The 27,979-nt window shown below is 50.8% G+C and overlaps 1 protein-coding gene across 2 annotated transcripts in view; it reads right to left on the minus strand.

Moving 5' to 3' along the window:
• The window catches only part of TSPAN9 (tetraspanin 9), a 192,554-nt gene that overhangs the window by 147,754 nt on the left and 16,821 nt on the right, over positions 1–27,979 (minus strand). Inside the window, exon 1 of one of the 2 annotated variants that reach the window (XM_013997827.2) lies at positions 8,670–9,816. The exons of the other annotated variant lie outside the window; for it this stretch is intronic. The gene's annotated coding sequence lies outside the window, so the exon portion shown is untranslated. Of the gene's footprint in view, positions 1–8,669; positions 9,817–27,979 lie in introns of those variants that run through there. 2 annotated transcript variants of the gene reach the window in all.

Genomic DNA, 27,979 nt, shown 5'->3' on the forward strand with positions numbered 1-27,979 from the left:
GTGTATTTTACTGCAATTTTTTCAAAAAAGGTTTAAAAAATGGAGAGGACTTTGGGAAGGATGGGATACCCTATGCCAACTACCCAAGGCCTGTCCAGAAGGGGTCAGAGCTAGGACCTGAGAGTGTGGAGCCGGGGCTCACATTCCCTGCTCATGCACCACACCCCATGCCCTCAGCTTCACCAGCATCAACGCTATTGTCACTCCATTTCCAGGTGAACAAACTGAGGCTAGCGAAGGAAGGGAACTGGCCCCCAGCCACAGAGTGAGTAGGGGAGCAGGGCACCAGTGCTCTCAGCCACCAGGCCATGTGCTGCCACCAATGCAAAGAACACACTGCAGCCTCACAAATCTAGGCTTAGTCAAGTCCCACTGTCACCTCCTCATGTGTGACCTTTGACCATTTACCTGGCCTTGCAATGAGTGCCAGTTTCCTGCCCTGTGAAAACTGGCATAACAACATCTCCAGGCTCCGAGCCACTGAGACAATGACATGAGACCGTGAATGTGCCCGACAGCTCCTGGCACAGAGGGGCCCCTTACACACTCGGTGCAATTTTTCCCCCAAAGTAGAGAAAATTACAAAGATTAACCATCTCAGCAGAGAGGGAGCTCCAGGTCAGAGGAGGTGAGGAAAAGCAACACGTATTCGGCCAGGACACCTATCACTTGGGGACCAGCCCAGACACCCTGGAAGCTTCTAGCCCTGAAACCTGGCAGGGCTGCATATGAGACTCTCCCCAGAGGGAGCACTAGAGGAGGGAGGGGGGCAATTCAAGGACACAGGGATCCTGGCGGGGGTGGGGGGGTCAGGGATGCCAAAAGGGAAAGATGGAGAGAAATGAACGGCTGAGAACAGCAAAAATAAAATTTGCCAATAAAAATAGAAGTAACTTGTGTCTTTAGAGCATCCATGCGTGTGCCAGACACCATGCTAAGCGTTTTACACAGATTATCTCAGAGTCCTCACATCTCCCTCTGCAGGCAGATGCTATTATTATCTCATCCCACTGATGAGGAAGCTAAAGCAAGAGGGGTCGAGAAGCACGCTCAAGGTCACACGGGTACCACCGAGCCGCGGGCCAGTCCTAAGAGCCGTCACCTGGCGGAGGGGTGACCACCTGCAGACCCCACACTCGCTCCTGCCCTCTGCTCTCAAGCAGGAGCCCCTCCCGAGCAGAAGAGCAGCTCCAAGCAGCAAACTCTCCCCATGGCCAGAAAGCTGAAGCCAGAAGCTGATGGAAGAAGCAATTATGAGAGGATCCAGTAAATATTTAGGAAAATGTTCTTAAGTAGAGGGAAAAAAAAAAAGAACTTCTGTTTTCACCAGCTCAATCGGCTTCAGGGGAACACAGGCCACTTTTAGCGGCTGCCAGGCACTCAGCAGGTCCTGCTGGTGTGTGGCTCCACCCGGCCAGTGGGGCTCAGGTTTCCCAAGCTGGCAGGCAGGCCGGCCACAGGACACGGCCGATGTGCCCTGCAGCGGCCTGGGGAGGTAAGCAGCTGGGCAGTGACCTGCTGGCCATCCCAGCAGCACGTCCTACAAGAGCTCAAGAGTCAATGTGGTGCTCAAGGCCTCCACTCATGTCTAAGTCCACCCAGGACCAGCCATCCTGCAGGAAAGAGGCTGCAAGGAAGGCACCCCAGACGACCAGGGACCACCTGGGTGGGGACAGAGGGCATGGGACAGTTAGGGAGCTGCAGGAAGTGGCCTCTCACTCTGCCTGGTTTTGCACGGCGTCCCCAATCCCTTGGGTGTCCAATACACACCAAAGGACCCATTCATCTCACTCTCAGCCACCTCGGGACGATCTGAGAACAAAAGAGGGAAATTCCCAAAGGGACGTGGAGATCTTTGTTTTCTTAAGCTAACATTTAAGGGCTCATCATGCACCAGACACCATGCCAAGCCCTCAACATGGATTCTCTCATTTAATTTTCCTAACAGCCCCATGACACATTACCCCATCATCACCACTTCAAAGTGGACAAGCTGCGTGCTGAAGGGTGAGACGACGGGTCACTGTAGATGGAATCAGGATGCTGCCACATGGTCTAGCCTCAGAGCCCCCACTCTCAACCTCCATCCTTTACCACATACTCATCAGGCTCCCAGGACCTGGGAAGAAGGATTATTCAACCTTCTTCCTGGCCTCAGAGCACGTCCAGCCTGATGAGGGAAAAGGATAAATGGATCCAGTGCACAGGAAAATGACCTATGCACATACGTGTATTAGCACTGAAGGTGGGCACCCGTTGTTTCCATGTCACAATGCTGTGAGTGGTAGCGGGGGGGGGGGGCTTGTACATACACTGAAAAACCACTGGAACCACTGCGAAGGGGGATGGTGGGAATTTAATTTTAAAATATAGTAATGCACAGTCACCAAAAGGTAGAAACAACCCAGATGTGCATTAGATGAGGAATGGATACCCAAAATGTGGTCTTCCCAGACAACAGACTATATTATTCAGCCATCAAAAAGGGAGGAAGTTTTGACACTTGCTACAGCCTGGATGAACCTTGAGGACATGATGCTCGATGACAAGCCCAGTCACAAAAGAACAATGAATCCACTTATGTGAGATCCCCACAGGAGTCCTATCCATAGAAGCGAAAAGTGGAGGGTGGCATCAGGGCTGGGGGAGGGCTGGAGGGAGGCATCTGAGAAGACCAGGGATCTCCTGAGTCGGGGAAGAGTTAGGGACCAGCAGCAAGCGGGCTCTAACTCTGCCCGGGTCTGCATGGGCGCCCCCTCTGACCCTCTGGACGCCAATCCACACTGGGTGAGGGGTTAGTGTTAAGGGGTACAGAGTTCCAGTTTCGAATGATGAAAAAATCCTACAAGTGGATGGTGGTGATGGTGACCCAATAACATGGAGGTACTTAATACTACTCGTAAACTGTATGGGTCAACCTGACCAGGCATGCAGTGCCCAGATTAAACCAGATTTTTGGCTGAGGATGTTTCGGCTGAGATTAGCATTGGAGTTAGTGGACTCAGTAAAACAGATGGCTCTCCCCAGCGTAGACGGGCATCATCCAATCTGAGGGCCTGAATGGGACAAAAGGAGGAAGTCACCCCTCTTTTCTTGCCTCAGTATTTCAGCCGGGACATCCCATCTCACTTTTTTGTTGTCCTTGGACTTGAATCTACACTATCAGCTCCCCTGGTTCTCAAGCCTTTGGACTGGGACCGAATTTCACCACTTGGGTGTCCTGCTTGCAGATGGCAGATGTGAGACCTCAGCCTCCATTATATATACAATGGTCACCTATATATAAATCCCTGTGCTAGTGCACCAGGAACTGAATCTCTCTGATCCAAAATAATTTTTTTTCTTTTTCTTTTCTTTTTTTTCACAACCACACCTGCGGCATATGTAAGTTCCCAGGCCAGGGATCAAATTCGAGCTATAGCTGCAGGACTACACCGCAGCCACAGCAACATCGGATCCAAGACACATCTGCAACCTACATGGAAGCTCATTGCAATGCTGGATCCTTAACCCACTGAGTGAGGCCAGGGATCTAACCTGTGTCCTCACAGAGATTATGTCGGGTCCTTAACCCACTGAGCCACAGCAGGAACTCCCAGAATCTATTTTCTTAACAGGGGACCGACCCTTCTCCTCATACACCTGAATACGACACTGACAGGCAGTCTCAGCGTTGGGAGTGAATGTTGCTGCAAAGGCCAGTATTTATCAAACAACATGTGTGGGGGCCTCAAATGCCAAGTGATACCCTGGCTTCACCCTGATCAATATCCACAAAACACAAACACAAAGGCTGCTTTCAACTTAGCATCACAAGTGTTCTCTGGGCTCTCATGGAAGTCAGTTTCAATCACATCATCAGCCACAAAACTTGGTCAGAACAGCAAGCTTTGGTCTCTCCATTCCTCTGTGTGAATCTGGGCTGGACCAGCATTACCTAACAGGCCATGGCAACGCGGCATCACTTTAAATTGGGCTTTCAGAGACCATTTCAGGCAGAAGCAGAAAATTCTTCTATTTGACAAAGACCATCTGAACTACAGAGAAGAAAAATCAATTGGGATCGCATGAGTGGAAAGGAACTTAAATTAGGGTTTTCATTTAGAGTGAGAAATATAAAGCGTCTCCCATCGGAATATTTCAGAAAACGCAACCAATAAAAACAATACAAATTTTTAAAAATCATTCTTGCTTATAAATTTACGGCCAAATAAGGGAGAAAACTGGAGGGGCAGAGTGTGATGGAGAAGGAAGGAAGAGGGGCTCAGGGGCAGAGGCCCCACTGCCCGGAGCACGTTGCACCCCCTACTCTGCTCAATGCTAGAGACCTCGGGTCAGAGGGCAGGGAGTCCTGCCCCTGCAATAAGCACCCTGCAGTCCCCAGACTCTCAAGACTTTTTGTTGTTATTATTGGTCACTGAAGAAATTTTAGAAAGCACAGAAGAACATAAGAAAGAAAATAAAAATCAGTAATAATCACTACCTTCACTAGCATTTTCAGTATCTTTCCTCTAGTCCTTTTTTCCTCACACTGTAAAAAACAAACTAGGATTCATAGTATATACACTTTGATGTCTTCTTGTATTTGCTAGACACTTTTTCATAAGCATTATCTGGAGTCATTGTATATAATTTTTGAAGACATGATTTTTTTTTTTCCTTTTGTGGCCTCCCCAAGGCATAAGGAGTTTCCGGGCCAGGGATCAGATCCGAGCCACAGTTGCCACTCAAGCCGCAGCTGCAGGGCCAGGGATCGAATGCAAGTACCAGCACTCACAACACGCTGCCAATCCCTTGAGTCACAGCAGGAACTCCGAAGACATGATTTTTTTTAAAGGCTATATGGTAGACTGGCATATGAATGTATCAAAATTTACAAAAAATCATCTATTGTTGGGCATTTGGTATGTTTCCAATTTTAAATATTATAAATAATGCTATAATAAAGATATATGTGTGTATACACATAGGTATCTATGTCTGTACATAGACATATACATATGCTTACTTCCTCAGTATAAATTCTAAGGAACAGGGAGTTTCCACTGTGGCTCAATGGGTTAATGATCTGGCTTCTCTCTGTGGTGTTGCTCGTTCGATCTCCAGCCCAGCACAGTGAGTTAAGGACCCGTCATTACTACAGCTATGGCAGATGTGGGTCAGATTCGATCCCTGGGCCCAGGAACTTCCATTTACTGTGGATGTAGCCAAAAAAGGAAAAGAGAAAAGAAAAGGAAAAGAAAAAAAATTCCAAAGAACAGAATTACTGACTCAGAATGAATATTTCTCAGGCTGTTAATATACATTCACAAATAACTGCACTAAAAATAATTCTCAGCTACGTTGCATTTTTGCAACTCTAGACATACATGGCACTTACATCTCAGTGTTTTCTACATGGACCAGTGTCAATCATGCTGACAGCTAAATCAGTCCTATGGGCCAGGAATCTCCCACTTCTGTTCGGAAGCATCTCTTCTGCTATGTGCTCTTTTAGCAGCAAAAATGTGGTGCCAGATCACACTGGCAGCGCCACTGTCAGCACCAATCACATTGTCTCGCATCAGAGCAAGTTGATCACACGCCTATTCCGCTGTTGGCTGTAAACCCCAGGAACGGGGCCCCGCTCCCCAGGGCATCCTCCCTACACAGCTCCTTTCACACCTCTATCACTGGTTCCCAGTCTCTTCTTTAACTCTTCCACACCATGTCCCTCCCTGGGAAGTCCTATGTCACAGGACACTAATGTGAGGAGGATATGCTGTCTTAAGCAGGCTCCTTACCCTCAGATGCCTCATCTGTAAAATGGGGGTAACGAGAGCCCCTCTGAGAGTTAATGGAAGGATTATGTTGGATAAACTCACAAAAAGTGCTACTTAGTAATAAGCATGATAGGGACCCAGAAAATACACAAAAAACAATTGCTTTTGTTTAAAAAAGAATCATAATACACAATAACAAACCCACCAAAAAATTGCTTAATCCTCTACCCACTGGAGGAGATTAAAGAATTCTACAGCTGTCTTTCTCATCTGAAGCTTATCCAGGTCCTGGACGCCTGGGTAGAGACTCAGAACCCCAGGGACCGCGCCAAACCCACAGAACCTCAAACCAAGGGTGAAGGGGTCTGGCAAAGCTTGACTTGGAAATGCAGGCGGGCAGCTGGTCAGCATGGAACCACAGACGCTCAGCATCAGCTGTGCACAGAGAAGCAGAGAGACCCAAAAGCAACAGCCTGAAGCTGCCCCAACCCGGAGAGGACCCTGGGACACCCAGAGCAAGCAGAGCAACCGGCTCCTCCCACCTGGGAGCCTGGAAGCCGGTGACTGGCCCAGCACCACTCCCCAACTGACCCTGACTATCCGTTATTGTTCATTGACAGTGCTGGGAGTTGAGTCACCATGGCATTGTCCGGCCATTCTATCAGGAGGAAACAGCTGGACAGACCAACACCAAGTGCAGGAAACCTCCACATCCACCAGAGCCCCCACCGCCCCAGGACCCTGCCCTGTTTGGGAGGCCCAGCATCAGCATCCTGCCGGCCTGCCCAGGGGGCCTGGCCAATAGCAGACATCCCTATTCCTGCCCCTGTCTGCCTGGAGCAAAATACAAGCTCTTTCTGTGGCACTTTGGTAATGCTCCTTGAGGTGGGGAGGTGGGTCTCCCGGGTTCAACCTGCCAGTACACAGAAAGCAAGGTGCAGGAGGACAGGCAGTACACAAAAAGCCATCAAAGCCTTTTGAAAAGACTCAGGCTTTTCTCTGGACTGAAACATGAGCAAGCAGAGACCACCTCACTGGCACAGCACAGGACAGGGCTGGGGACACACCTCACGGGAAGGGGGATTCTTGCCAACTTCCTCATCTAGAGGCTTGACCTAGGGCTTCTCTGCTCCAACAGAGGACCCAGAATCCCTGCTGGGTGTGGTTCACAGTTCACCGTCAGAAAGCCAAGCCTGCCTCCTGCCCCCTGCACTGCAGCCCTACTGACCTACAGTGGGGGTTAGAGGGCACCCTTAAATCAAGGTTTGCAAACTCAAGCGCCTGCAGAGGCAGGTGGAACATGTAAATTAGTGACTCCCCGCGCTGTGCCAGGAGTGGATCAGGAAAGCACAGGCCCCGCCTGAAGGTGGTGCCTGCAACTGAGACACAGCCAATTGTCGCCTCCAGGAGGGTGGGCTCCAGGCAACTAGACCTCATTTCAGCTCTAAAAAGCCAGGAATCTCTAAGTTTGTGAAATCTCTTCAGTGTTTAAACACTGGCTCTAAAAAACAAAAACATCTAGTGGGCTCAAACAAAATGCACCAGTGGCCCAGATCTGACCTAGGGAGCCAGGCTGGAACCTCTGCTCCCAAACTCATCTGTAAGGTGAAGACAAATAAGAGCCTAGTGGGGGAGGATCAGATGGGGTAGGCCTTTCATGTGCTCCTGGCCACCTGACCCATAGAAGGCATGGGACAAACAGGCAGAGCTGGAAGGACCTCCAGGAAGACGCACCCCCAACCTTGTCAGTCTCCTAAAGAGGAAACTTTCAGAGCCCCTGGGTCGGAGCCAAGATCTGCAAATGAGCCCGCAGCAAGAGCCTGCCTGGCTCCAGACCCTGGGCTAAGTCCACAGATCCCAAAAGCCTCTCCCGGTTCCACACAGTTTGTCCCGGGAGGCTCTGCAACTGTCCCTCACGGGTGGGGCCTCGCCATCCGTGACGGGTGGCTCCCCCAAGGTAAGCCTGCCATGCACGGCTTCGTTGCAGCCACGGAAGACAGCCTCACACAGGGCAGGTGAGGGCCTCGGTCACTGTGACCTGATCAGGTGACGGTGGCAATGCTCCTCCCCTCCCCCCACACTCCCGCTTCTACTGAATGTGCTCTGGGCTGAGTTTAGGCCCTGACCAACGCCACACTGAGCTGGAAGGCGATGGAAGAGTGGGCACGAAAGAGCGAGGTTGACATCAACAGGTAGAGAGGCTGAGGCTCAGAGGAGGCCTGTGCAAAAGAAGGCAGTCCAAGAGGCTGGGAAGCGTTGTTAGGGCCAGAGCGGGGCTGGGGCAGCCGGGGGAGGACAAGTGGATGTGGGGAGGAGGGGAGGGGGCCTAGAAGGAGGGCTGCCACTAGTGGGACCAGGGCCCCAGACTGAAGGGGCTCTGGACCAGCTGGCTGGCTGGGTTTCTGCCCCACCAGGACACCAACTAGGCAGCGTGAGGTAGGTCCTTCCGGGCGTAACCAGCCCTCTCTGTGTTCCAAGGTGAACCAAGGTTGCATCCTGTCCCAGGCCCTGGGGGTATCCTGTTTGAACTTGTCCTCACTAGAAAACTTTCCACCCTTGCTGTCCCGGGGAGTTATGGCCTGGAACTTCTCCAGCCTCATCCCAGCTTAATAATTACCGCCAGCTGAGAAGGACACTGTCACCTTAAAGAGGCAACAGGGAAGGAAGGAAGGAGGAGCCTGGGCTCCATGTTTCCAAAATAGGGAACCTGAAGGGCTGAGAGACACCTGGTACAAACCCCTGGAGATAAGGGAGGCCACCAGACACTGCAGCTCCCTGACTCCTTCCACCTGCCCACCTGGGGACCCCTGCAGCCACAGCACCTCACAATACCTCCTCTCCCCCGGGGGCCTGGGAAATTGTGACAAAGCCCAAAGTCATCCACACCTTTCAGCCCAGGTCTCTCACCTGCTACAGCTCCCTCTCCCCCCCAGGTCTTAGGAGGGAGGAAAAGAGGCAGAGGGGTTCAGTTCAACACCAGCCCAGCAGCCAGGTGAGGGGGGAGGGAGGGGAGGCTGAGACTTTGGGCAGAAAAGAGAACACACAAACATCACGTGCTGAGAGATTTCACAACAAGGCTCCAGAAAGTCACAGATTTGGGAACTCTGCCTCGGAGTCAGCTTTCCCCACCTGGAAACAACACGGACTTTGGAATCCCCCCAGATGCATGTTTAAATCCCGTCTCCAGTATATTCCACTGGGTGACCTTGCCTGGGGGGGGGGGGGGAGTTCAGGAAGCTCTGAGCCTGGTTTTCCTCATTTCACAAAGGAGCGCCCAGCACAGTGCCTGGCGCCCAAAGGGAAGGCAATGACCCTGGTTATTCACAGCTCTGAGAGCTTCCTCCTTTCGGTAAGCCTTCTGCTGCCCCTTTGTAAGCATCCTGAGGGCAAAAAGCACTGTCCAGTCTGGGGTCAGAACATTCTGTGTCTGACTTTCTCAACAACATCCCACTTGCTCCACTGTGGGTAGAACAACCGGGGGACGTGCTCTGCTCCCAGAACCACACCAAGGGAGCTCAGCTCCACTCCCAGCCCACGCCAAGCTGAGTGGTTCCTGCATGACCAGGCCCCGAGGCTCAGCCCTGGCCCTGGCCCGGACCCTCTCACATCGTACAGCAAAGTCCTGCTCTAACCGGCTGGCCTCCCTTAATAGATGCCACCTGACACCATTCACAGCCCTGGAGGCGCTGGTACAAGGAAGGGGAGGGCTAAATGTTCTCCCACGGGTTACAGATAGGGGAAATCAAGGCAAGGAAACTTGACTGTCTGCTGTCACCTGCAAGCAGCCCAAGGCTGGCTCTCGCTGTGGGGGCAGGAGCGGTGAGGATGTGCTGGGCAGGAGGGGGAGTGAGTGGGCACCAAGGAAACTAAGGGCACACTCGGTGGGGTTAAGCTGAGGCCAAAGTTTTCCCATATTCATCAGTAAATATAGACAAGGGGCCCTGTCCTACTGGGGAAAAAAGGAGGGACCAGGTGATCCAATAGGAAAGCTAGGCAATCATCCTCACTGTCATCACCAACAGCTGCAGTGCTTTCTATATGCCGGGCAGGTTCTAGACACTTGACCTGTGTTAACTCACTTAATATTTACAATAACCAGAGTTCCTGTCGTGGCTCAGCAGAAATGAATCTGTCTAGCATCCATGAGGACGCAGGTTTGATCCCTGGCTTCGCTCAGTGGGTTGAGGATCCAGCGTCACCGTGAACTGTGGCGTAGGTCGCAGACGCAGCTCGGATCTGGCATGGCTGTGGCTGTGGTGTAGGCTGGCAGCTGTAGCTCCAGTTCAATCCCTAGCCTAGGAACCTCCATATGCTGCAAGTGCGGCCCTAAAAAGACAAAAAAATTTAAAATTTTTCAAAAATGAAAAATATTTACAATAACCTTGTGAAACAGGTCCTTTATTATCCCAATAAAGAGGCAAGGTCTTAAAGAGCTGGCCCACGGTCATGTGACTGAGGAGTGGCAACTGGGGCGTGACCATCCCCCTTACCATATAGGCCCAAGCTCTTCACCACCCAAGCCCTGAGCTGCCCTCAGGCCCTGAGGTTCCAGCACCTGCAGCAGCTGCCCCCACGGTGCCCCCTCCAGCTGCAGGAGCCAGGACCCAGATCTGCCCAATGGGCTCACACAGGTCCTGTCCTCTGCCTTCTGCCACTGCCTCTGCCTCCAAGCAGGGATGAGAGGGAGCGGGGACCAGAATTCTACCCCAATATTGCATCCCCGCTGACTCAGAACCCCAGGAGAGCAGACAGATGAGGGAATTTCTGAGTGAGTCACTAACCACTGAAGAATACAGTTAGGTAAATCAGCCAGGAACACAGTTAGGGACAGGCTTTCAAACAGCCAGGCCAGGGGATGGGGAATGGCCCACATGTGCCCCAGCACAGAGCTGGGCCAGTTGTGGGTTTCCAGACACTCCTGATTACAGAACTGCAAGGTTTGTATCCATAGGCAGCAGCAGAGGGATTGCTAAACACATTTGGATTCCTCCCACCAAGAGAAGAGAGATGCCTTAGGACACACAAATCAGACGGACAAACGATGGACGGAGCTTACAAACTCAGCCCAAGAAATGCATCAACGTCAGGACAGGAGGTAACAGGAGGTGGGAAAGCTCAGACTCTCCAATCACAAAGCCTCAGGGGAGAGCGAGTTGCCCTGCAAGGCTCATCAGGGACCCAGATGCCGAAGGCCAAGGCTGCCCGTGAGATGGAGTGAGCTTGGAAAACGGGAGGGGGAGAGCCAGCAGGCTTTGGCTGGGATTTTATTTTTTCCATAATTTAGAATGAAGTTATCTTTCCTGCTCCAGCACTTTCTCCTATAAAACCGTCCTGCTGGGAAAGGTGAAGATTTGTCACCCTCCAGGCTTACAACTCATTCTGGCAGGAGAGTGTGGATCTCCAGCAAGGAAGGCTCTGAGAGGCCAGGAAACCACAGAAAAGGCAGCCTCGGGGCAGTGGGTCTAGGAATGGAGTTCCCTGTGAGACAGCTGGTGGAACCAGAGAAGAGACAGAGAAGAGACGAGGGGGCTGTTGTCAAATAGCCCCACGTTGTCATGCAGACGAGGCGGCGGGCTGGCCCTGGGCTCTGCTGATAGGCATTGCCCTTGGGTGGCCCCAGAAAGACCCATCTGAAGACCAGACTTTCCAGCATGGGGAGGGGGTGCTAACCCCCGAAACATGCGGGCAGGGACGAGAAGCCCCCCGACTGGAGCCCAGAGCGGGGTGAGTGAGGGGATGACCTTCGGGGACCCTCCCTCCTCTGAGAGTCCCTGTGGTTACCTGACCACAACTGCAAGCCCTGAGGAAGGGCAGGTCCTGCTTCCTGGTTTTTATTAATACCATTTATTAAGTGACCAGGATTATGCTCTGCTCAGCAATGGGCATCGCCTTGTTTAACCTCCCCCGCAGCCCTGTGAGACAGGCGCTGTGCCTGCCATAGCGTAGGTGCCCAGTAAGTATCTACTAAATGAATGATCATTGAATGAATCCCTTTTACCAACAAGAAAACTGGGGCCTAGGGAGGACTGGCATCTTACCAAGGTCCAGCAGCCAGGCAGTCTTACCAAGGTCCAGCAGCCAGGCAGCAGCAGGACTGTCCATGAAGCTGGGTCTGAGCCCCTGGCTGCATCCTGAGCCACTACACTGCTTGCTCACTGTGGCCGCTGCCTCGGTCTTCAGAGACCCTTAAAGAATTGGTGGCTGTGACCAAATGTGACAGGTGCAACGCTAAAAGCTATCAGGTTTTGTTTTCTGAATATGCTCTACTAAGCATGCATTACTTTTACAGAAAAAAATAATAAAACATCTAAATGTTCCTATTCATCCCACAATCTCACAGCCAAAGGTGGTGTGTCCATTTAACAACTAGCTGGACAACCAAAAAGACAGAGTAAAAGAGTTATGCAAAAATAAAGCTGGAGTTCCCTTCATGGCACAGAGGAAACGAATCCTACTAGGAACCGTGAGGTTGCGGGTTCGATCCCTGGCCTTGCTCAGTGGGTTGGTTGTTGCTCAGGACCTGGAGTTGCTGTGGCTATGGTGTAGGCCAGCAGCTACAGCTCCGATCAGACCCCTAGCCTGGGAACCTCCATATGCCGCAAGTGCGGCCCTAAAAAAACAAAATAAATAAATAAATAAAGGGTTGCCTGGAGTTCCCATTGTGGCTCAGTAAGCTAAGAAGCTGTAAGTTCTATCCCTGGCCTGGCTCAGTGGGTTAAAGATATGGCATTGCCATGAACTAAGGTATAGGTTGCAGATGTGGCTTGGATCCAGCATTGCTGTGGCTGTGGTGCAGGCTTGTGGCTGTGGCTCTGATTTGCACCCTAGCCTGCGAACCTCCATATGCCGTGGGTGAGGCCCTAAAAAGACCAAAAAAAAAAAAAAAAAAATTAAAGAATTGCCTGCTAGGATGTGGGGAAGCTGGAACATGGCTAGCAGGAATGTAAAATGGTGCACTGGGAAGACAGTCTGGCAGTTCCTTAGGAGGTTCAACATCAGTCACCGCATGATCCAGCAATTCTACTCCTAGGTATTTTCCAAGAGAAATGAAAACACGTGTCCACACACACACACAAAATTGCATACGAAAGTTCATAGCAGCATTATTGATAACAATCAAAAGGTGGAAACAACCCAAATGTCTGTCAACTGATGAGCAGATAAGGACAAACAGAATACAGTATGTTCATGCAATGGAATATGACTCAGCCTTAAAAAGAAATGAAATTCTGATACATGCCACAACATGGATGAACCTTGAAAATATCATGCAAAGTGAAAGAAGCCAGTCACAAAAGACCACATACGGTACGACTTCATTTACATAAACTGTCCAGAATAGGCAGCTCTATAGAGACAAGAAATTTGTTAATGTTTGCCCAGGGCTGGGGAAAGGGGAGAAATTGGGGGAACGGGAGAGACTGCTCATGGGTACACAGTTTCCACTGAGGGTGATGAAATTTTCTAAAATTGATAGTGATGATGGTCACACACTGAAAAGAAGCAAAAACCACCAAATTGTACAATTTAAATGGGTATTTTTATGGTATGTTCTATCACAATAAAGCTGCTTTTTAAAATAATAACCAACTGGCTATCTCCCTTGATTTCAAGAGATTACAGGAAATCTGATAAAGGATTATGATGTTAATTGAGGGAAGGCAGCAGCTCACAATTTCACAACCTCTTGCTGATGTCATTCAGTCATTCAATAAGCATTTGCTGGAGTTCCCGTCGTGGCGCAGTGGTTAACGAATCCGACTAGGAACCATGAGGTTGTGGGTTCAATCCCTGACCTTGTTCAGTGGGTTAAGGATCCAGCGTTGCCGTGAGCTGTGGTGTAAGTCACAGACAAGGCTCGGATCCCACGTTGCTGTGGCTCTGGCATAGGCCCCTAGCCTTGGAACTTCCATATGCCGCAGAAGTGGCCCTGGAAAAGGCGAAAAGAGACAAACAAAAACAAAAACATTTATTAAGACCTCCCCTCCCCCCCACCATAAGCCATGCATCATTACACCTCTGAGACGGAATCCAGCTACCAATGATTTTTGTACAGCTTTCAAACAGTTCTTACATTTTTATAAGGCTGGAAAAAAATCAAAGCAGGATAATATTTTCTGAAATGTAGAAATTACATGAAATTCAAATTTCAGTGTCCATAAAGAAATTTTATTGGAACACAGTACGCTCACTGATGCACTTGTTGTCTCTGGCTACTTTTGGGCTAAAGGGCAGAGGTGAGTAGCTACAGCAGAGACCAGATGGTCTGCGAAGCTTAAAATATTTACCATCAGGTCCTTTAGAGAAAAAATTTACCAGTCTTTGCACTAGATGCTGGAGATGTAGGGAAGAGATGAGCAGTCATATCCAGGCTTCCCGTCCTGTGGAGTTTACGGCCTGACAGCAAGCTCCGAGGAGCCCTGCTGAGTGTGTGCTATGAGCTCAGAACAAGTGGGCCAGCTGGGCCAGGCTGTAGGCAGGCTTCCTAGGAGAAGGACTGGACTCTGAGGCCTGGAGGATCAGGAGGAGCCGCCTGTGCCAAGCCCCAGGAGGGACAAGAAGGCTACAAAGGCAGTGCCCATGGTCTGTGCTCTCCGCCCAGCTCAGCCTCGCAGCCCCCTGCTGAGAACACCCCAGAGCACTGGGTACCAACCCTCTGCCAGGTGATCTAAGATGAGACAGAGCAAGACAAAGTAATCAACCCCCAAACAGTTCCTGACCACTTAACCAAGTGCCCCTCATTTTCTTGATCCAAGACCACACAGGACATGAAAGAAGAAAAAGATGCAATCTCTGACTTAATGAGGAAATAGGAAGTTGGAAGAACAAGCCCCAGGCCTCAGCTCTGCTCTCAAACAGGACTTGCTGTCCTGACGCCTGGAGCTGTTCCCAGGCATCCTGGAGGGCAGCTGCCTCCAAACTGAACCAATTAGGGACACCCTCCCTACCCACCCCTGCAAAGCAATTCTCCCCTCTCCCTCCTCTCCTCCCCTCTCCCTTCCCCCTAGCCCCCTCCCCTCCTGCCCCAGGCACTCCCTATGCCCTTACTAGGCTTAGTTTTCTCCCCAGCACTTAACTCTGTTACACATGCATTTGCTCGTTCATTGACCAACTCTTACACTAGAATCTGAGCTTTATGAGGACAGGAACTTTGTTTCTTTTTTTTCCATTGCTATATTGCCAGCACCAAGACCTGACATAGAGTAGGCTCCCATATAAACATTTGTGGAACGAATGCAAATACAAAACACTTAAAGAAAATTTAAGGGCTAAATATCCTTGATTTGCAAACTTAGGCATGCTATTTCTTTATGGCTCAGTCTCCCTACTTGTAAAATAAAAATAATCGAAGTATCTACTTCATGATAGACAAGGTAATGCACATGATCCGTGATGATTACTGTCACCTTGTGTTAGGTGTCTCCTTAAATTTTTTTTGGCTTTTGTCTTTTTAGGGTCACACTCGCGGCATGTGGAAGTTCCCAGGCTAGGGGTCTAATCGGAGCTGTAGCCGCCGGCCTACGCCACAGCCTCAGCAACACCAGATCCGAGCCTCGTCTGCGACCTACACCACAGCTCATGGCAATGCCGGATCCTTAACCCACTGAGCAAGGCCACGGATCGAACCTGCAACCTCATGGTTCCTAGTCGGATTTGTTTCCACTGCGCCATGACAGGAACTTCTAAACTCTCATATAAACCCAAAGACAACTTTTATTACAAATTCCCTCTGGACAGATGAGGAAACTGAAGCTCAGAGAGACTAGGTCCGAGGTCACACAGTGAGGCACATAATTACATTTCACACTAGCACCACCAGGCTTCCAGGGCTATGTTCCTTCCTCTGCACCAGCTGCAAACTGAAAATGCCAGTGAAGGCTCTGGGTAAGGGTGTTCTGGAGCAGCTGGGGAGTGTTCCCAAAGGAGGTGTCGTGTCCTGAGGGACTAAAAGGATTCAGATGAGCAGAAGAGCGGGTCCAAGTCATTTTAGGTCAAAAAACAAAAAAAGGAGGTGGGGCAGTTCTTTTCCACGAGAAATGTACACTACTGAAATACAAACAAGAAGGACAATGGTGGAGTCACAGGGCTGGCCCTTGGATGAAATCTTAGAGGCACAGGTTCTACAGAACAAGACCTGGTGAGCCAGGAGGCTGAGAAAGGCCTGTGCTGTGCCCACACGGAGGCTTCATTATGAACCAGAGGCACTCTTACTCCTACCCATCTCATGCCCCTGCAAAAATCACAGGAGGACACATACTCACCCCAGCCAGACAAACACCCCAAGCACCCCAAATGCTCACCGCATCCCCACCAGTAACCATGACTATGTTAGTTTTATATTCAATGGCTCAGAGCTTCAGTGAGCGGCTGGCATTTCAGAACAGAGTTGAAGCCTGGATGAACTCTGCTTCCGTTTCCATTTTTGGTCCCAAGTCTGCTGCATTTTGCGCATCTGTTCACTCATTCACTCAGCCTGCGATTGCTGAGGATCTTGTACGGACAGGGCACAGTTCTAGTGACTGGGACCCTACAAACAACACACATGATAAAAAGATTTCTCATTCCTTCCCCATGAGGGCTGAAGGAACACACCCACTGGTTTGTTAAAAACGACAAATGAGGGCAACTAAATATACCCACTCTGTTTTGGCTAAAAGCTCTCAGATCATACACATCATTTCTGCTGCCTCCCCTACCCCGACACACCTCATGAAAGCAAGAATAGATAGACTTTTTAAGGCATAAATCCAGAGTTTCAAAAGGAGCAGAAGGGAGGGTGACAATATAATTTTAGAGTCTGGAGTCTCTTTCTAGAAGGGCCATATTAACTGACTTATGAAACCCAAGAAAGCAGAATCCTAAAGCAGTAATGCCCAGAAACCCCAGAAGGCTTAGGGACAGCAGCACCAGGAGCCCTAATTAAAAGTCTGCTTTAGGGAGTTCCCTGGTGACTCAGAGGGTTAAGGATCTGGCATTGCCGAGGCAGCAGCTCAGGTCACTGCTATGGTGTGGGTTTAATCCGTGGCCCAGGAATTTTTTCCTCATGCCACAAGCATGGCCAAAAAAAAAGAAAAGAAAAAAGAAACTGTGAGGAAGAATCCTCCCTCCCAGGAGAAAACTATCGATAATAGCCTCAGAGGAAAAAAGGAGATACTGCATCCATGAAAATAAAACAGGATGCTATAAAACAAAAAAGGATATTTAGAAAACATAAGAGGAATTCCCATCATGGTGCAGCGAAAATGAATCCAACTATGAACGATGAGGTTGCGGGTTCAATCCCTGGCCTTGCTCAGTGGGTTAAAGATCCGGCATTGCATGGGCTGTGATGTAGGTTGCAGACACAGCTCAGATCTGGCATTGCTGAGTAGGCCGGAGGCTACAGCTCCGATTAGACCCCTAGCCTGGGAACCTCCATATGCCACGGGTGCAGCCTTAAAAAGACAAAAAAAGAAAAAGAAAACATAAGAACTCTGAGAAATTTAAAAATATGCTAATTAACATGAAACCCTCAATAGAAAGCTAGAAGATAAAGCCAAAGAAACCTCCCAGGAAGGAGTTCCCCTCATGGCTCAGCAGTAACGAACCCAACTAGAATTCATAAGGATGAGGGTTCGATTCCTGGCCTCACTCAGTGGGTTAAGGATCTAGTGTTGCCATAAGCTGGGGTGTAGGTCACAGACGCAGCTCAGATTCCACGTTGCTGTGGCTGTGGCACAGGCCAACAGCTGCAGCTCTGTTTCAACGCCTGGGAGCTTCCATGTGCTGCATGTGCGGCCCTAAAAAAAAAAAGGAAAGAAAGAAACCTCCCAGGGTTGGTTTTTTTTGGGGGGGGGCGTTGAGGAGAAAAACAATAAAATTATAGGACTAATCCAGGAAATGCAATATCCAAATTCTAGGAGCTCCAGAGGAAAGAAGAGAGAAAATGACAGGAGCAAACTAATGAAGTAATTCAAGAAAATTTCTCAGAACTAAATAATGAATATTTCACAACTGAAAGGTTCCAGGATGCAATGGATAGAAAAACTGCCACACTGAGGCATGTCATTTGTGGAATTTCAGAACAGTAGCCAGAGGGGTTTTTCACACACTAAACACTAGAGACTCTGGAGAGAAAAGCTATGTTGCTTACCAAGGATTAACATGGGACGACATTAGACTTTAAGTTCCCATTTTGGAACTTAAAAAGAAGCAGTGCAGGAGTTCCTGCCGTGGCGCAGCAAAAATGAATCTGACTTGCTCAGTGGGTTAAAGATTGGCGTTACCGTGAGCTGTGGTGCAGGTCACAGACACAGCTCAGATCTGGCGTGGCTGTGGTGAAGGCTGGCAGCTACAGCTCCGATTAGACCCCTAGCCTGGGAACCTCCATATGCCGTGGGTGCGGCCCTAAAAAGCAAAAAAAAAAAAAGAAGAAGAAGCAATGCTTTGCAAAGAAACAGCAAGCCTAGAACCCCACAGCAAGCCACAGAACCATAAGCGTGAGCGTGGAGGGAATGCTTTCTCAGATCAGTGAGGCTGAAGCACCTTCACAGGGCACCTCCTGTGTGGTGTGTGCATTACCACTCGGTGTAGTAACTTTATTGCATTGTCAGGACTGGGTTAGCAATGGTCCATCCCCTAGATCCGAGGCAGAGGTGGTGTCTTACTCTGCCTCACAGCCTTGGCCCGAGGTGATATGGGGTTACGGGGGGCTGGGGGGTTAGTGGAGAAAAGTGAACCTGAATGGAATCCTCAAGGAGAAGGAAAGGACCCGGCACACAGTGTCATCCAGGAAGCAGGAAGATGGGCCAAGGCCAGGAACCCAACACAACCCATCAATCTGCTGGCCACAGCCAAGGGTTCTAGCCGACAGGTGAAACTCAAGCTAGGACCAAACAAATCCATGCCCATGTAGCATGGGTGAGGCTACCAGGATTCTGAGTTTGTTTTAATCATCTTGTCTAGAACAAGATGATATACAAATCAATGAAATACAAGCCATCTGAGCATGAAGAATGGGGACAGTGAGGCAGAGGGCTGGATCTCGGGTGACCCAAAGGTCCCTGGAACAGTGTGGGGCAGCCCCAATGGGCACCGGCCACCAGGACGCCAGTGCCCGAAACACAAAGGGGAAGCGGACCTCACAGCAAGCACGCAGAGGCCCCAGAGGGAGGGTGCCTGGGGTCGGGGGCTCGGCTGGATATGGTTTCGATAATTACTAGTATCGGAATCAGTGGGGCTGGTGTTCCTTGAGGTAGAAAATGGGCCTCAGGAGGCCCTCTCTGCTCACCCCCACCTGTGAAAGCCAGAGCTTTTGAGGCTCTGCAAGACCCACGCCCAGAGGCTGGGACTGAAGGCCCAGTCACTTGTTGGTCAGCCAAGCCAGCCAGGAATATAAGCCCCATCTCCCACCCCTGCAGTCCTGCCTGTGACCTCAGGTCTTCATAGGGATGTCCCCTTGCTGGATTTCCAGCTGGAAAGAAACAGCCAAGGATGAGTAGCAGCCTGACCCCTACACCGGGCAGCTTTCTGATAGAGCCCGCCACCGCACCCTCCAGGAGGCGGTGCAGTCTTCTGATCGCATCCCCACGGCCCTGGATGATTTCAGACTCTGAAGTGGTGGCAGTTCTGAAATAGAAACAAAGTCAGGGGGCTGTTGCTTGGCTTCTGAGGCTGGCAACCCGCTGGGACCTGAGCAGCCAAAAAGGAGACTTTCCTTCCCCAAACGGTCCCCAAACAGCGCTGAACAGTCCCCCAAGGTCTGGCTCTGCCAACAGCGTATGTTCAAGTTTGGGGGCAGGGGATGCATGCAGGCCCAGACCAGCACTCGGCAGCCAGGGTCCCTCCTGGCTGATTCTAAAGGGCATGTTACACGTCACTGAAACAGCAACTGCTGGCAGAGGTCTCGCTCTTCTTTGTTACACAGAGGGGTAAAGCGCAGCACCGGTGGGGAAGGCAAAAGGCTGCTGTGGTGGGGGACCCCGCTGCTGTCATGAATCAACTGTGCTGGGTCCTACCTCTGATGTATGGCGTGGGAGGTATGTGCATGTGAGCAAGCACACGGGCCAGTGGAAAGCATGAGTGTGAACCAGCACAGAAGGCATGTACAAGCATGCCCATGCGTGCTACGTGTGCATGTGCATGTGGGAAGGGGGAGGGTATCTGAGAGCAGATGTATGTGTGTGCGTGGAGAAGTGTGCACAGAGTAAGTGCAGGGAGTCCCACCCCAGCCCCCTGCCTCCCCCAGGTTCAGACACCCAAGAGCAAGGTAACCACTAAAGGAAGAGCCCCCAATTCCAGAAGCCCCGTTTCCCACCCCGCCTCACTGGAGGCCAGAGGCACCCAGCCTGGGCCTCTGGGTTCCCTCCCTTGCTGTCCCCCCAGCCTCAGTCTCTGACCCCGATTTTCCACCCTGCCGCATTTTTTCTAATGACAAGTAAAAAATCCCCCTCACTTCCTTTGGGAGCAATAAATAGGAGGATTATGGAAGTGACATTCTGCAAGTGATCTGAGCTACTCAGGGCATTTTGGCCCAGATTCACTCAGAAAGACAGGGAGGCTCTGCCTCCGGGCGGGGGGAGACCATCTGCAATGGCCACTGGCCCACCCGCCCGCCCGCCTGCCCTGGGCTGAACCCCGTCAGTAGCAGAAAGCCCAGACCTCTAAGTCACAGGGCTTGTCTAACACGCCAAACATAAGACATGGGGTCCTCCAGGGTCCAGAGAGGCTGCTGTCTGGAATCAGGGCACAAACTCCACCCCCCCAAGCTGCCTTTTCTCATCTGGAAGCAATCTACCCTGCCCTCCATCAAACAGAAAGGTCGGGGGGGAGGCTGCCCGTCACCGCCCCTCGGGTGGCCAGCTGAACACTAAGAGTGGCCAGGGAACAGGCACAGGTCAGCCTGACCGTCAGGCCAGACGTTTGCTCCTGTTCCTAAATGATCTGTCCCTTTGCCCCTGCAAACTGGACAAGAATCAAGAGCATAAACCTTGGAATCAGACTGACCTAAGCTGGCAGCTCCACCAGTCAAGTCTTGGTTTCCTTCTAAGTAAGATGGAGAGAGTCGTCGGGAGGGTCAAACAGGTCAAGGCATCTGCCCCATGCCCACCTGGCACAAAACAAGCACTTGACAGATAACAGTTGGTGTCACTGCTGTCGCCGCTGCACACACAGCTGACCACAAAGCAACAGGCAGTTCTATCTCCTTGATCTAATTCCTCACCCACCTTAGAAGTTACAGCCCTCAGAATGGCCTTCAAGACCCTGTGTGGTCTGAGTCCCATGACTTCCCGTGAGTCCCATGCTCACTTCACTCCAGCAATACTGGGCGCCAACAAGCCTCACCCATTCCTGCCTCAGGGCCTTTGCACATCCTGTCCCCTCTGCCCTGGGATGCACCTCCCCAGTTATCTACAGGGCTCAGCCATCACTTCTTCCCTCTTGGTGAACATGTCACCTCCTCAGTAAGGCCCTCCCTAAGCACCCATTTAAACCGTAACACCTGCCCCTGCCCCATCCTCCCAGCTCCTTCCCTATCTCACTCTTCTCCATAGCATTTATCACTACAGATTTTACTTACCTATTTATTGTCTGGCTCCCTCCCCCCAAAATATACCCTCTTGGGGTCAGGGATTTCTCTTCTCTCCTGCATCCCCAGAGCCTGAACAGAGCTGGCCTAGAGGAGCCCTCACACATTTGTGGGATGAATGAGCTTTGGGACCCTTTGGATAAACAAGCCAAGGCAAGGGGAGGAAACGGGAGTCCTCAGCCCCACTTGTAGGTGGTCAGTCCTCTGAGGTGACCCAGGTCTCCTGTGGGAAAAAACCATGATCATTCCAGCCACTTCTCAAAGTCACTGTCAGGAGGAACAACAGTAAGGTGATTTCTGGGAATATGCCTTGGTGCTTTCACAGTGGGGCACCCAAAGGAAATAGAAAGCCCCTATACTGTTTCTCCAGCAGCACCCCTTAGACCAACTTTCAGTTCGGGGCTGGGGGCCCTGAGTGCTAAGAGGAACCACAGAGAGGGCTTTACATAGTTCTTGCCTCCAGGGACCAGCTGAGTCAGGCACATCTGGGGCTGCTCCCCACAGAATCCCTTGCACACAGCAGGTGCCCAGTCAATGGCTGGCAGGAGCATAAAGGAACAAGCCCCATATGGATAACCACACCAAAAAGAGAAAGATCACCAATGCAAAAACCCTCCATAAAATATTAGTTGACCTGAAGTAGCATGCAGACAATAGCTACTGCAGATAAGACTGACAAAACAGGGAATATATTTTTATTATCTTCACACCAGGAGCAAATGTGCCCCAAGGTAGATGCCAGGAACTGGTGCAGAAAGCCACAGGGAATGGAGAACAAGTTCGGCAAACCTCTTTCCAGTGAGTGCCTTTCAAGAATTAGGCCAAGGAGTTCCCGTCGTGGCGCAGTGGTTAACGAATCTGACTAGGAACCATGAGGTTGCGGGTTCGGTCCCTGCCCTTGCTTAGTGGGTTAACAATCTGACGTGGCCGTGAGCTGTGGTGTAGGTTGCAGACGCGGCTCAGATCCTGCGTTGCTGTGGCTCTGGCGTAGGCTGGCGGCCACAGCTCCGATTCGACCCCTAGCCTGGGAACCTCCATATGCCGCAGGAATGGCCCAAGAAATAGCAAAAAGACAAAAAAAAAAAAAAAAAAAGAATTAGGCCAAAATGTTGCAGATCACAACAGAAGGCACTCCATCGATATTAGCTGTGATTATATCATTGTTTTTATTATTGCCCTGGCACCCTTCCAACGAAACAAGCAGGAAACCAGGAGACAGAACACTTGGGTTTCCCATTAAGTGGGCGGCCTGGGCTCACCGCTTCCTAAAAGCCTCCGGACAGGTGGGCGCCCTGCCACAGGGAAGCCGGGATGCCATCATGCGGTCGTCAAGGGCTCCTAAGCACCTACACTGTACCAGACACCATCTGGACACTAGACAGACAGAGTGAACACAGACTGTGACAGGCCTCCTCTTCCGGGGCCCCCTCTCCAGGGGGCGCTGACTTTGTGAGCCCAAAGGCAGTCAAGTGCCACTCCCCAGGTACACCATCTCCACAAAATAGTCCCTTCCGCCTACAGGAGAAAGGACTCTCATTCACAAAGGGTTCTGGTGAAGGGCGGAGGGGGGTCCTGGTGGTCCCGTGGTTAGGACTCGGCGCTTTCACACTGCAGTCTGGGTTCCATCCCTGGTCTGGAAACTGAGATCCCTCGTCAGCAGGCAAAGGGTTCTGAGCTTTTGCTGAGGAAGAGGCCAAGTCCACACTGCTTGGGACAGTGAAAGCTGCTCTGGGGAGTTGGCAGCCTTGGATGAGAAAGAAGTCCTGCAAATAAGTCTGTTCTCCAGCTCCCAGCAGACCCGTTGCTCCTCCCATTTTGCAGAGGAAGAAACTGAGGCTCCTGCAGGTCAACTGTCTGGCAGCCAAGGCCGTGAGGACCAGGGAATCCCAAGTCCCCAGTTCAAGAATGCTCCTCTCACCCGCGAAGATGCCTGGCTCAATGAGCTGGGGGACAGGGAGCCACACCCCAGGAGAGAGGTTCCTGGAACTCAGGCCAGTCGGCTGCCAGGAAGGTCTCTCTTCTCAGGCCTACTTTCTGCAAAGCCCTTGTCCCACAGTCCACCAAGCTGTGACTCACCGCAGGCCCAGGCAACGGCTGCAGAAACAAGGGGCCCAGGGAGGTACCACAGACTTGCTTAGAGACAATGGAGAATCACAAGTGATCTGACACAGGCCCCTTCCACAGAGCAGGACAGCAGTTTCCCTTCAGGAGAGCAGCAGACGGGCCCTTGGTTATGACCCCTTCTGAGTCGCCTCCTCCCCTCTCCTGTAGGCACAAAGCCATCCTTCCTGGGCTGGAACCTTACTTGGAAGGGGACTCCTTGGAACCTTACTCACCTTAAAAAGGGGAAAAGGCAGGTGCTTGGGAACTCCTTTGAGAAATCCACCAGGACCACCATTAAACAGGGCCTCCCCTGCAAACTCAAACCACCAGTAACACCTCCTGGGCACTTCCAGTCCAGGGAAGAGGGGCCCCACAGCGGAAGAGACCCAAGACCAAGAGAAACAAGCAAACAACCGGGTCAAAAGCACGGGGCCCATGCAGAGCAACGTGCACCAGTGTGGGCAGAGCTGCAGCAAGGCCACCGGGCTTCTCTGTGCAGGAGGCGGGAGGCAGGAGGCAGGGAGCAGCCGCTCACCAGTCATCCTGACTCAAAGGCACTGTGTGTCCAGACACAGGAGACAATGGGACGAGGTGTTGACACAGGCCCTGCAGCCCGGATCAATGGGGTGCCAGGAGGCTGAGGGGGGTGACGGGGACCAGCACCAGGAGCAGGCAGCCAGTCTGCAAGGCCCAGGGATGGAGGCTGCAAGGAGTTTCACAAGTGTAATAAGGAGCACATTTCAAGTGTGTTTTCTGAAGAGCGTGTGTGTGTGTGTGTGTGTGTGTGTGTGTGTGTGTTGGGGGGTAGTTTCGAGGGAGTATAAATCATAGGTTCAAAGGGAGGAGTGAGATTTCAAATCATCAAGTAGGAAAGTATCTTAGGGAGTAGCTCAGGTAACACTGTCTCTACTCTTACAATCCCAAACAAAATCCTCCATCAGTATCAGTCTCTGCTGAAACCCCAACAGTGATGGGGAGCTCATTACCTCCCAAGGCAGCCCATTCCTCCGCTGGATGGCTCTAGCTGTCAGAACCTCCTGGAATCCCCTCACCCATGGGTCCTAGGCATCGGGGTTAGGGTTCTGAAGCCACAGGACACATTTAAACTCTCATCTTCTGCATCAACCCTGCACACACTGGGAGACCATTACTGTGCATTCCCCCCTTCCCCTGAACACCCCAGTAAAAATAATTTCCAGACAAAATGAACACTCCCAAATCCTTCATCCAAATCCCGTGCAGTGTAGTTCCTACTATCTCAGTCGCCTTCCTCTGGATGAATTCAGATTTGCCAATGTCCCAACCAGAATGAACAAAACCCAGATGCAGATGGGGTGTAAGGTCCACAGAGCACAGAGTCTCAACTTCTTCATACCCGGGGTGGGGGGGTATCGTTCTTCTTAGCTTATAGTTTCTTTTTTCTTCTCATTTGTTCATTTCCTCAGCAAACACGAGCTACTTCCTATACGCCCAACACTGGGCTAGGTACAGAGATACTAAAAAAAAAAATTCCATTTCATCTTTGTGCTCAGAGAGACAGCCATTGTAGAGAGATTTAAAATACAAACAAACAAACAGATAAAACTATGGGGGAAAGAACACACTGCTTATGGGGTCCTTCCTGTCGGAGGACTGCTAGGGACACCTGCCCCAGCAAGTAGTAATGCCCAAGGTGAAGGAATCCAATAATGCTGGACTCGGGTTACAGCCACAGTGAAGCGACAGGGACTGGCTTCACTCGGCCCTTAAACAACCAGAGCTGTAAAGAAGACGCAAAACCACTGCTTCAGACACTGACAAGAGGCAGCTCTGGGCTGTGATCCCTGAGAGAAGAGAAACAAAAGAGTGAGCCCCACGGCAGCCCCACTTATGGCCTGGGGCAGCTTCCACACTGCAGCTCAGGACAAGGAATCTGCACGGAGGTCCCACCAAGTGGAAGAGACAGAAACTGGAGCTCATGGAGATAGAAGGTTTAGGGCAGAACATTGGCGAGGCGGGGACCCGAGAAGAGTCCCCTGGAATCTCAGGCTGACCCCGACATGTGTGGGGTAAGGCACCACAAGCCTGGGAATAGGAACACCAGAGAGCAATGGGCCAGCCAATCTGTGGAGGTCACTCAGGGCCACATTCCCACCAGCAAGGACAGAAGAGCCCCTGACCCACAGGGGACTGGGTAAGATCCTCCAAGGGTGGTGCCTCAGTAATGAAGCTAAATTAGCCCTAGACTGAAGGCTGGATCCACCCTAACAAAGCTTACAAGCAAGCCTTAAACACAGTCAACAGATCCCAAGCAGTGTAAATGCATTCCAGGATAAAGTCCAATACTCTCTGAGGAAACAGAACACAATCCGGCAACATTCAATTCACAATGTCTGGCATCCAATCAAAAATTAGCAAGCATTCGAAGAAGCAGAAAAAATATGATCTATAACCAGGAGGAAACGCAGTCAAAAGTACAGACCTGAAAATGGCAGAGATGACCAAATCTGTAGACAAGGATGAAAAGACAGCTATTGTAAGTCTGTTCCATAAGCACAAGAACATAGAGGAAACATAAACATGATGAGAGGAGAAATGAAAGATTTAAAAAAGACTCAGGGGTTCCCCTCATGGCTCAGGAGAAATGAACCTGACTAGTATCTGTGAAGATGCAGGCTCGATCCCTGGCCTCGCTCAGTGCGTTAAGAATGCAGCATTGCCATGAGCTGTGATGTAGGTTGCAGATGCAGCTCAGATCACGAGTTGCTTCGGCTATGGTATAGGTTGGCAGTTGTAGTTCTGATTCAACAGCCCCTAGCCTGGGAGCCTCCATATGCCATGAGTGCAGCCCTAAAAAGACAAAAAAAAAAAAAAAAAAAAAAAAAAAAAAAAAAGAAAGAAATGAAAATAAAAATAAAAAAGACTCAAATGAAACATCTAGAAGATGAAAGAAAATACAATACCTGAAATGAAAAACACACTGGATGGAACTAACTAACATCAGATTAGACACTGCAGGAAAAAAAACCATTATACTTGAAGACATAAACTAGAAGACATAAGACTAGAAACTTCAAAATGAAGCACAGAACAAAAAAAAATTAATGGAGCATCAGGAATCTACAGGTCTAATATGCCTGTAATTGAAGTTCTAGAAAGAGAGGAGAGAGAAGAGAAACAGAAAAATACATAAAGAAATGATGGCTGACCAAGTTTTCAAATCTGCTAAAACAATGCAGGATGGGAGGGGCGTTCCAAGCGAGGCAGACCACACCCAGGACTATGGAAAGGAGAACCTGTATGGAGGGAGTTACAAACAAAGGGGACCAAGTGGCCCCAAAGTGGGGAGCAGGGAAGCTGGACAAAGCTCCAGTTCACAGCAGGCTCTGGATGCCGACTAGACCTCATCTTGTAGGAGTTCCCTTCATGGCTCAGTGGTTAACGAACCCTACTAGGATCCATGAGGATTCGGGGGTTCGATCCCCAGCCTCGCTCAGTAGGTTAAGGATCTGGCGTTGCCATGAGCTGTGGTGTAGGTCGCAGTCATGGCTCGGATCCTGAGTTGCTGTGGCTGTGGCCTAGGCCTTTGGCTACAGCTCTGATTCAACCCCTAGTCTGGGAACCTCCATAAGCCGCGGGTATGGCCCTAAAAAGCAAAAAATAAGTAAAATAAATAGACCTCATCTTGTAGACCAACAGGTGACCACCTCATCCTGGACCCAATGCAATCAATTTTTTAAACCTAGAGTCAGGCTCTGCAGGAGAGTCCAGAGACAGAACAGAAGTCTGAGGTCCAGCTGTGACATGTGTCCGAAGGAGAATGATCCGGCTAAGATACCCACCCTTGGATCCCATTTGGAACAAAGAACGGAGGCAAGAAAAACATCCTACCCATCTGAGAAGGGTCTTCCTCCCTGAAACTCCTGGAATCTGCTAATTCTTAGCAGAAAGGATAGCAGACACCTCATATTTTTTTCTTTTTAGGGCCACACCCGCACCCCGCACCAGCCTATGCCATAGCAATGCCAGATCCGAGCCACCTCTGCAACAACGCTAGATCCTTAACCCACTGAGGCCAGGGATTGAACCCACATCTTCATGGACCCTAGTTAGGTTCTTAACCCGCTGAGCCACAACAGGAACTCCAACTCCTCACTTTACGTGTGAACAAAACGAGGGCCCAGAGAAGTGCCGTGACTGATCCCAGGTCAGCTAGGCGTCCTGACTCCCCGAGACTACTCTTTCCACCTACCCACTCGCCTGCTCTGATCCCCACGGAACCTACAGCACCGCGACTGCTCCGGATGATGTCATGGGTCTGCACACAGCCACCCCAGCTCCTCCAGGGCAAAGAGAGACACCTGGTGTCACTGGGCTCCTGACCTGCCACAAGGTGGGGGATCAGTACACCCCCTTCACGTGTGCTGAGCAAACAGGTTTCTGGCCTGACTCTGGGGAAGAGAGGGGAAGATGAGGCTCCCTAAGATCCAAGGCCAGAGCTGTCCCCAGCCTGTGTAGGTTTGAGAGGGACAGAGAAACAGAGCAGAGGGATCCAGAGAGAGGGCCT

Source organism: Sus scrofa, chromosome 5 (genome assembly GCF_000003025.6).
Source record: "Sus scrofa isolate TJ Tabasco breed Duroc chromosome 5, Sscrofa11.1, whole genome shotgun sequence".
Lineage (NCBI taxonomy): Eukaryota > Metazoa > Chordata > Mammalia > Artiodactyla > Suidae > Sus > Sus scrofa.